Genomic DNA, 11,742 nt, shown 5'->3' with positions numbered 1-11,742 from the left:
TATACAACAAATATTATTCGAAGGTAGACAATCAAAGCATTTATAGTAACACGTAGTTTCCTCTTTGTGGACAAAGTTAATTGGGCCATTTGTTTACATGACATTAAAAAATATATATTATTCAAGATATTGATACCTCAATATCTGAGAAAGTTGAATTTTAAGAATCTTACCTAATTTGGGATATGATATTGCTTTGCTAAACGTTGCTTTCGTGCTCGACAAGATATACTTACAGTCGCTTTTATTAACACCTGCAAAGAACTAAAATTGTAAAATTAAATATACAGTAACATATGTAAAGTTTAATTTCATTTGGGGTAAAGTCGACGTATTACAACAGAAGATTGTTGTTTTTTTTTGTTGTTGTAGGCATGCACAAATATATATGTGATATGAAAAAAAGTTTAACATATGTGAAAAAATTCTTATGCTGTTGTTGGTCACAGATTGTTTTATTTATTTATTCACATTATGCTGCTGGTCAGAATGAATTCATTCATTCAAATGCAAGGTGGTCCTTGCCATGTCATTTTGTGTAACTTTCTTTCTTCAAAAAAGAACCTTAAAGCACATAAGAAGCCTCCAGGTGTTCTGTATTTGCCACCAATCAAACCTTCTAATCTTGCATATATGATTCGCTCAAATTATCAAAAGCAAGCACACTACAGGCCTTTGTGAAAATAAAATGCCAAACTGAAAAACAGGGAGTTCTACCTGAAAAACATGGAAGTTCTACCCGTTCTTGTGGGATCCAATGACGGCTTAAGTAAAATATCATGGAAATGTGGTCACTGGTTTGTTGTATTTTTGTAGTTTACGGATGTGTTATTATGTGAGATAGATGAAGGGTCTAGTATTTTTTGTCTCATGATGAAAGATAAAAACGCCAATCATTCTAAGATGACAAAGAAATGGTAACGATTCAATATCCATCCATTGATTGGAACTCTAAACACAATAGAATGTGTGGAATGGAAGGGAGATCGTAAAAATCTTGAATTATTTAAATCTACAGGGCCAAACGGCATCAATCACTTTGTAGTAATTATCTAAACAAAATACATTCTTAGAATAGTAACACTGTAAGAAATTCATAAATAGGAGATAATGACATTCCACTTTGACAAAATACATTATGCACCAGCTATAAGATTTTCCAAACCGAATGGAAATAAATTCTAAAATTCACACCATCGTGATATTCTACTATCATATACTACCAACATGGTTAACTATGACAATATCATCAATTTCTTTATCCATGACCATACTTTGTTTTGCGATGAATGTGAAGACAGAAGATAGAAGAAAAAGAAGAAGGTAGATAGATAGATAGATAGATAGAATGACTTACATAGCATAAGGCGTTGATGCTACTTCAGTGAGGCTGTGTTAGCAACGTTAACATGAAAAAGAAGTTGGAGCGTCTTTGAACTTCTCCTTAGCATGAGTTTTTATTTTTTTTAGGGTTTGGGGTGTTTTGGAATTATGGTAAAGTGGTAAGGGTATTTTTGGAAGTTAATAAGAGAAAACAGGAATGGGAAACGTATCGATTACCCCCTAGTTGATTTGATACCTGGTTTTGAGGGGATGTGATTACAGATTTTGAAGTGGGGCCCACTTATTTTTTCATTCTTGATTGCGAGTAAATGCAGGGGAAGTCAGGAATGGAAATCATTCCCTTTCCTCACATACCCATTACTGATACGTAAACATGCCCTTACCAGGAATGAAGAAAGCAAGGAATCAGAAAATTTAGGAATCGAGGAAGTAATGAAGGGGTATGGGAAGAATCATTCCCATTAAGTTGTTTACTAACCATATGGAATCAGAACAGGAATGGGGTTGATTCAAATTGTTATTGTTTACTAATTATCATGAATCAGAATCTAAATTAATTTGATTACTAAAATGTCCTTATGCATATAAATATATATTTTCCAGTACATCACATATAATTTGAAAAGGTCAATAGTTTTTCTTTTATACATGTTCCTTCAGTTTGTTACTAACCAAATTCAAATAACATTTGAACAAAATCAAATAATAATAACCTAAGCGTAATCTTCATATGATTAAATACGTAATCTCCATATTACCAAAAAAATATACAAAAGTCACTCACCCATTACTTATAAATCACAATCACTATAAACCATGCCCCAAACGATTAACCCAGCAAATCGTGGTAAAGAAGACCCTCAGCAAATCGTGGTTGATATGTCTATTCTGATGAATGCTTGCATCATCTAGCCTTAATGTCTTCTTCATCATCATTAGCATTTTCAGCATTTGTTCTAATAGCACGATCTTTTCCATATATCTCTCCAAGTGCATAGTAATGCGGAAACAACTTGCCATACAAACCACTTGCATCATTTTTTTCTACAATTACAAATACACACACACACACACACTAGTTGACAAGACCCAACCCAAATTCCACTTTGGAATCTGGGTCGAACCCCGTCCATGTCCGACTCCTGCTAGGTGTCGGGCACAAATAATCAAAATACCATTCTTTCCCTAATCCAAAAACTGCTTTAGGGTTTGACTTCTACCTGAAAACCGGTAGAGTCTCCTCTGAAAAAGGCCCAAAACCCAGAAAATCTACCTGCACAACAAACTCAAATAATTCCCAAGCATTCAGCAAATTCAACTTTGCAAAACTGATCATAATGTAACAAACCATTCATAAACTTGCTGCTGCACCTAGGTTGCCTACGTACCCTTATCAAGGGATCAAGCCACACGTAGTCCTTTATACAAGAAAACAAAGTTCAACCCATATGTAAGCACATGAATTAAATATTCCTTCACACTTTTTTAAAACCAAAAGCTTTAAACTCTAATTAATCAGCTGAAACTTAAGCAAAAGATATTGATTTTAGAACAATCTTCCACCCATCACATATGTGCATATACAAATACATATATATAATAGTTCATTACAGATAAGTAGGAAAACGAGAAAATTATTAAAATAACATTGGCCACGTGAAACCTTAATATCAATATCAACGGTTTGAATAAAACATGCTTCCATCTTTCACATGTAAAAATAAACTCATCACTTAAGAAAATAGTTGTGAATTGTATAAAATCCTTAAAACTTAGAAAACTCTCAATCCTTGTCTCATAACTCTGAAAACATGTATTAAACCTTTCACCAATAAGTACCAAGATAAAATCATCAATTTTTGTTTAAAACATCTCAAAACTTAAAACTCTCCACCTAGGCGTACCCCCAATCATAATCCGTCAAATGCACTAATATTTTGTCAATTTCATGAACCATATATGTTACATCCTTGCAGAACTAGGGGGATACGTGTTCAACCCGAGAACTCATATCCTCGCAGAACTCGGGGGACATGTAGTCAGCCCGAGAAAGCATATCCTCGCAGAACTTGGGGGACATGTAGTCAGCCCGAGAATGCATATCCTCACAAAATCCTGTGATCAGCTCGAAACGCATATCTATCAAATCCCGTCGTAGGACTTAGAAAGATGTAATCAAACTGAGAATGCAAATCCTCACACCACATGATTCAGGTGTCTTCGAAACTCATGGTGCATTATCATAAATGACTAGACTATTCCGAAGGCAACTAGGGGGTACTCTTGTGGTGGGTTTGAAAACCATTTTCTTAAACTCATCATAAAAGCCCTCTTTTTCCAATAAATCCACTTTCACCAATCCATTTTCCAAATCCTTCTTCAACTTTCCAAAAATCAATTCTGAAATAGATAACCAAAAATTACTTTTTAAAATATGATCAATCTCAACATTCCTTAACTCGAATTTGACCATGTATTATCTTTCAAAACTGTTCGCAAACTACATTAAATATATACAACATACTATTGAGAGAACTAGTATCCATAATGCATCGATTTCAAGCCACCGAGCATATACTTATATATAGACAAATAATTAGGCATTTAATTAATTCATTACTCATGCCAAAATCCGATTATCCAAGCCATTCCCAACTCCACACAATTAAACATAATATAACATGCTTGGAAACTAAAAGCGATTGCATAATAATTCATAAATATTTACTAAAACTCTCACAGTATAATACCATTTTAAAACAAACCTCCAATTTTAATTACAACTACTAAATGGCCTCAATCGAGTCGACAAAGCCCACTATCTAAGTCAACTGGGCTCGAAGGACCCACGACCTCAATTTGGTATATGACGATTCCTATTGGTCCCTAACCATGAGTTAAACAAATTCTAGAAGTCTCGTCACGATCCAACGGTGAATTTGACCCCGATCGCGGAATTTGACCAATTGGGTCGGCGGGACCCAAAACCAATTTTCGGTCAGAACATTCCTATAAGTCCAACAAGGTCTACGTAATACGTCTCGAGAGTTTGGTCTTGATCGAGCGGTCGGATCACTCATGATCGCACGATCGGACGTCTACTTAGTACTTAACCCTAAAGTCATTGATTTGGAGTATCCGGGACTCTGATTCTTGATCAACCATTTCCTATATGATCCTAGAGATACGAGGAATGACATTTGAAAATGAGACTAATTGGACAGTATGAACCTATCAAACCCAGAGATTGCCTAATAGGCGTAATATCCGTTCGATAGTCAAACAGTATCCAATTCCTAATCCGAGCATACCGTCGTGCTCGGGGTGACATGAGGAGTATTTTGGAACTCTATGAACCTCTACCAATGGCCCATGCGCCGCTATCTGCCACCGACAACGGTGGGTGTCTTGATCAATTTTCAAGCAATGAAAATTCTCCAAACCATCAGCCAATGCCTATACAAACTCGTTCAGATTAACAAGGGGAACAACTTTTGGTCTCGGCCAAAAAGTGGTCGAAAATGGGTGAAAAACGGCCTGAACCGTCAGCCCAAAATGTATTTAAATCAATCTTCAAAACTCCAAAATTAACCAAACCTAACTGCATAAACAGGTAGAACATAATGAGGGGATGAATTTCCATACCTCACTCGATGAATTTGGCTTTCGAAATCGTCGAAAAACGCTAGAACACCGCCGGATTACCTAACCCTTTTCTCAACGAATTAGATCGGATTTTGGGTGGGTTTTGTAGAGGAGGATGAGAGGAACATTTTTCGTGAAGGCATCGATTGGTGACCGGGAAGTTGAATAGTAACTGTTGCTATGGGGTGGCAATGTCGGACACGACCCGATATACGACTCGAAACCTGTACGAGAAATTAGCAGGTTCGACCCGCACGATAAAAAAAAGGTCAATTTTCGGTCAACCCTTTTATTAAATGGGTGGGTTTCAGGTCAACTCGTTAATCCGCTATAATACATGTCTAACCCGTTTATTAAAAGGGTTGTGTCACGGGTCGTGTCAACCGGCATCAAACCCATTAACTTGTTTTATTTGCAAACTCTAAAACCCTAGCAGAATACTTACTAATAATTTAATAGCCTCTAAAAATAATAACACGCATATATATTCATAAGTTCATAACCCTAGCCTCTCACTCATACGCTTTGATACAAACGACCTTTTCACACAGCCGCCTAGCCTCAGTCTGCTCAGTGCTCACCAAACCAGTTCTCTCCTCTCCAAGTCCAATCCAAGCCTCATCTCTTTACTCCCTCTGCTTTGGTCTCATCTTCGTCTACCTCTCGACTCTCTCTCTACCTTTCAATAAATACCAAGAGGATTGGTCTCGATACCCAGATCAGATTTAAAGGTAGGTTCATTTTCTTGTGCTTAGTTTGCATTTGACGGAATTCCTTTTCCAGTTTTTATTTATTCTATTGGTTTCTGATTATTTTATTTGGGTTGTCTTAGAATCTTAGATTGGTGGTTTTTTGAATTTTTTTTTTTGGGGTTCTTAAAGAGAAACTAATTATTATAATATTTGATTGTGAATGTGATGATAGTGGTGAAATAAAGCCAGCGAAACCTATCAATAATGTACTGGCAGACAATAGCATCAAGATTAATAGTGTTGTTTTGTTGTTGTTCTATTTCTAATTTACTTATGGTATTGAATTTTTTTATTTCATTTCAGGTTCGATTGGAGGTGTTGGAATTTATAATTTTGTAAGTGTTTTTTTTATTAAATTCGTTGTTGTTTTGTTGCACAGTTTCTGCTTGATTATTATTTTTTTAATATAAAATTATTATGTTTCATATAGGTGGAATGAATCTTTTTGAAGGTGTATCCGAAAGTGCTGAAGGTGGAGTTGGAGAAGTTAGAAACAATGTGGTTGATTCAGATCCATCAAACAACAACAATGCAATTGTAACTTAAACTGGTAAGCGGCGTAGAAAACTCACATCAGTGGTATGGACTCAATTTGAAATTCTTCCTATAGATGAAAATAATGAGCAAAGAGCAAAGTGTATGAAATGTGGTAAAAAATATTTGTGTGATAGTAGATATGGTACTGGGAATTTGAAGTGTCATATTGATTCTTGTGTGAAAACTGATACTCGTGATTTAGGCCAGTTATTATTATCTAAATCTGATAGGGCTATCTTAACAAGGTCTTCCATGTTATCACGCATGACCTACCCTTTCAGTTTGTTGAGTATGCTGGAATTAGGCAACTGTTTATGTTTGTGCTGATTTTAAATTGGTATCTCGTAATACTGCAAAGGCTGATGTGTTGAGTCTTTATAATAGAGAAAAAGCTAAGCTTGAGGAAATTTTGGGTTCAGTTCCTTGAAGAGTTCGTTTGACATCTGATTTATGGACGTCTATAACCACAGATAGTTATCTTTGTCTCACTATCCATTTTATTGATGTTAATTAGAAATTGCAGAAAAGAATATTGAATTTTAGTTTTATGCCTCCTCCTCATACTAGTGTTGCATTGTGTGAGAAAATCTATAGGTTGTTGATTGACTGGGGGATGGAAAAGAAACTTTTTTCAATGACTTTAGACAATGCATCTTCAAATGATACTTTTGTTGAGTTGTTGAAGGGCCAACTTAATTTAAAGGATGCATTATTAATGAATGGAAAGTTTTTTCATGTTCGATGTTGTGCTCACATTCTTAACTTAATAGTGCAAGATGGGTTAAAACACATTGATGATTCTGTGGGGAAAATTAGGTAAAGCATTAAGTATGTTAGAGGTTCTCAAGGGAGGAAACATAAATTCCTAGATTGTACTGCACAAGTTTCTTTAGAATGTAAAACAGGATTGCGTCAAGATGTACCCACTAGATGGAACTCCACATTTCTTATGATTGGCAGTGCACTTTGTTATCAACATGCGTTTCTGCATTTACAATTGAGTGATTCTAATTACAAACATTCTCTTTCTCAAGATGAGTGGGGAAAATTGAAAAAACTTAGCAAGTTTCTTAAGGTGTTTTATGATGTGACTTGTTTGTTTTCTGGAACTAAATACCCAACAGAAAATCTGTATTTTCCTCAAGTTTTTATGGTGGACGATACTTTGAGAAATGTGAAGGTTGATTCAGATAGTTTCATGAAATCTATGGCAACTGAAATGATGGAAAAGTTCGATAAGTATTGGAAAGAGTATAGTTTGATCCTTGCAATTGCTGTAATATTGGATGCTAGATACAAAATTCAGTTTGTAGAATTTTGTTATAAAAGGTTGTATGGTTACAACTCTGAAGAAATGACTGAAGTTCCTGATATGTTGTTTTCTCTCTTTGATTTATATGTTTGGATATTTTCTTCTTTTGAATCTGTTTTTGGTACTTCAAGTATCTCAAATGGTGCTCGTTCTCATGTTGATGACATGGTTTCTAAAGAATGCTTGGATGTTATGAAGGTAAATAACTATTTATTTTTATAGGAACACATAAAAGTTTAATACACATTTGACTGTTTGTGCTCATATGAATGTTATAATTTTTTATTTATAGGAATTTGATAACTTTGAAAGTGAGGAGATTACCACTTCTGCCCAAAAGACTCAGTTACAATTGTATTTGGATGAGCCCAAAATTGACAGGAAGACAAAGTTGAATGTTCTTGATTTCTGGAAAGTGAACCAATTTCAATATCCTGAACTATCAATTTTGGCACGTGATTTACTATCTATTCCAATATCCACAGTTGCATCTGAGTCGGCATTTAGTGTTGGTGGTAGAGTCCTTGATCAGTATTGTAGTGCTCTTAAGCCTGAAAATGTTGAGGCACTAATTTGTACACGTGATTGGATATTTGGCAGAGGTATATTTGCTCTAACTTTAATTCTTATTTCTTGTATCTATTTCTTTTCAACATCAACTTAATCCTTATTATTTGATTTGTAGAAAATTGTACTTTAGCACCCAACCTAGAAGAATTGACTGAGGATATTAGCAAGATGGAAATAAATGTTACAGATTCTGTAGAGGGCTCTAATACAGTCACTGTTGGTGGACAGAGTTGATGTAGTTGAATGAAAGATGAAGACTGATTATTATTAAGTTGGTTTTCATTTGTATTTTGTGTTGTAATTATTTCACTTTTGTAACTTGATTTGAACTTTTCTGTTCAATTTGGAGTTGAACTTTAACTTTTCTGTTCAATTTGGAGTTGAACTTGAACTGATGAATATGTATTTGTATTTAATTATTTACTTAGGTTGTATTTGGGGGAAGTTTTATCGAATTGTTAAAATTATTGATTTAGTTATAAATAAAAAAATGAACAGCTGACGAGTTACATGGGTTGGGTCGTGTCAACCCGTTTATAAACGGGTCGTGTTCAGGTTGACAATTTTTAACCCGTTTATTAAACGGGTCGTGTTCGGGTTGACCTTTTTGACCTGTTTAAAATCTCGACATGACACGACCCATTGCCAGGCCTAGTTGCTACAGTGACTGTCGCAAGAAAAAAAAAGGAAGAAGAAATGTTGGGGGTACTATAGCAATAACAAATTGAAAATTTCCATTACGTCCTTTTCATTTCTGAACTTTTACTCTTTCGTTATAACTCAGAATTGAGCATGCCGCCTATCTACAAACTCGTTTGTTAGTGCCCGAAGTTTGTCCCCAAGTTTGTCAGTGCCCGATGATGTTGGATGAGTGGTTGCGAGCCTACATCGGGTATGGTGGGTTGGAAACTACATATGGCACTGGGATTTGAGGTGGGGTGTTGAGGCTCTTGGCTCTAACATGGGGTCTGGTATTGGAGATTGAATCTGATAGTTGACTTAGGGATTTTCATGTTTAAAAGAAACCTAACAACCATGGCTAGGGTTTTTCTTGTTTAAAAGAAGAAAAAAAAATTGGACTTTCTGGTTTGGTCGTTCAATCTTTAGCCTTTGATGCGATTAGTTATTTCAATGGAGCCCATAGCCACTAGTGAAGGTGCTTCTTTCACACCCTTTTCATCTTCCTCTACTTCACACCACTACTTCACAGCTAGGGATTGGCTGAAGGGTATTGAGGCTTTGGGGTTGATGGATTTAGGGGGAGGAAAGGAGGAGCCGGTGAAGTGAAAGAGTTTTTTTTAAACATAAATTAATATTTCAATATTTTCTACAATTTAAATTAGTTAATTAAATATATTTTGAATATGTAGTCCACGTGGCAAAATATGAGTGAGTCCGCGCAGCACCATTGATTGCCGTGTCATTGTTTAATTGGAAAACATGATGGTCAAACTAACGGATGTATGAAAGTGATAGGAAAATATATCTTATATATGCGACTTGGACCAAAAAAACTTGATGTATCGAAGGTTGAAACTCAATAAACTTCACTATAGTAAAATAAAAATTACCCTATATAAAATGCTTAAATTGTGCACATAAAATTCTTATATGCACAAAATAAAAGGGAAAAAGGTTGTGGGATTACCCTTGAAGTCCATCTTAGTAGAACCAAGTATTTCCCCTCATGTAAGGCCTTCTTCCTTGCTTGAATCTTCTAGGATTTCTTCAACAAGGTACCAAGAGAGGTACCCTCTAATTCACCGCGCCAAATGTGCAAAGGTGAAGAGAAGAGCAACCAAGAGAGTAGAGATGGTAGACTCCTCTTGTTGTGGTGGATAGTGGTCCACACATATCAGTATGGATCAATTCAAGAAGTTCAATGACTCTTTTTCCTTTTCCTGTAAATGGTAGATTTGACATTTTGCCTTGTAGATAGGATTCGCAGGTGGACATGGGAACTGGACCTAATGATTCAAGATATCTCTGCTTTGTCATCCTCTAAATCCTATCCTGGTTGATGTGTCCTAAATTTTTGGTGCCATATTTGAGTCAGATTGATTTATTTTCTAGGCCTCTTAGGTCCTAGCATTTCCATGTCTATAGGACAGTTGCTAATTTCTACATTATGAATTTAGTAGAGACCATCGATCATAGTACCATTACGTATGAGTCGACTGCCTTGATGTAAAGAACATCCCATTTTGTTAAATGTTAAAGAAAAATCTTCTTTTACCAGTGCTAAGACAAATATTAAGTTCTTTATGTAGCTTGCAAAATAAAGACAATCTTTAAGGTCAAGTGTCTCTCCTTGTGGTAGCTTGAGGAGAAAAGTGCCTACTGCGCTCGCAAAGATCTGGAAACCATTTCTAACACGTAAAACTATTTCTCTTCTTGATAACTTCTAATGATTTGCTAGTCCTTGCAATGTATGGCATACGTGTCTACTAGCTCCTGAATCTATTATCCTTGGGCATGAAAGATGCACATTACATCTCTTCTTTCCTTTAGCATGCTTATGGAAGCTAATCCATGTTGGTATTTTATGGTTTATAAGGCTTGCTATGTTAAGTGTTTTGGATGGGGTGTTAACAGAAGTATCAACAAACACAGCAAATAAAATATATTGTTTTATTAAGGCCATAGATTTTGGGTCTTAAAAATAGTATGGCTCCTCCCACTATTTTAAACGATTTCCATAATCTTTATTTATAAGACTTTTAGTGGGATGGAAAGCTCCCTATTACCTGGTTCACTGCACCATAATAGGTTCTTGGGATTTCTCAAATAATAGAGAGAGAGTCATTCTACTCATTCACATCTTGATGTTAGTTCCCATCTAATTTGGGTTCTAGCAAAAGTGTGCCCCCAAATATTATCATGAGGTACCATTGTACTAGTTAAGCATTAGCCCACCATGCTTGTATAGAGGTTTGAACATAGCCTTATTATATTAAATTATTGGTCAAGTTTGTTGCCTATATTTGCAACATCTGATGTATGAAATGGACGTAAGTACTTCGCTTTTGAGTCCCCCATATCTGACTGCAAGCCTATGGCAAAAACTTATGCTTAATGAGAGTCCACCATGACTAGTCTTTCAAAAATTCTATCGTTTATCTACTTAATTTAGCTTGAGGGTTCTTAAGGTCTCATCATATTATGTTTTAATCCAATTAAATTACTTAGCCTCGGACAACTATTTTTCCCAATCATATTGGTAGTTGTTTAATACTCCCACTTATTTTTTATAATGCACTACTACTAACCGCTTTGCATTCCTTAAGTTTAGTTAAATAGTTTTCTATAGGCTCATGGATGATTATGAACTTTTATTTTGATCCAACATTGAACCAATATGTCAGATATTAGGTCTTTAGGAAGGTGATTGATTTTATTACGCTTTTTAACTGTGTAAAACATTCATGTTTGATGGGCATTGGACCTCGTAGTAATCTAAGTCTTGGACTTAATTCTTCCTCCTCGAGTTTTCTTCAATGGGCCTCCTTCCTACTTACAAATCTATTTGAGAATAGAAAACTTAAAGACCAGTGGACTTTATTTAGAAAATAATTTTTGAAT

This window comes from Prunus persica, chromosome G2 (genome assembly GCF_000346465.2).
Source record: "Prunus persica cultivar Lovell chromosome G2, Prunus_persica_NCBIv2, whole genome shotgun sequence".
Taxonomy (NCBI): Eukaryota; Viridiplantae; Streptophyta; class Magnoliopsida; order Rosales; family Rosaceae; genus Prunus; species Prunus persica.
Note: the sequence above shows the minus strand (reverse complement) of the source record.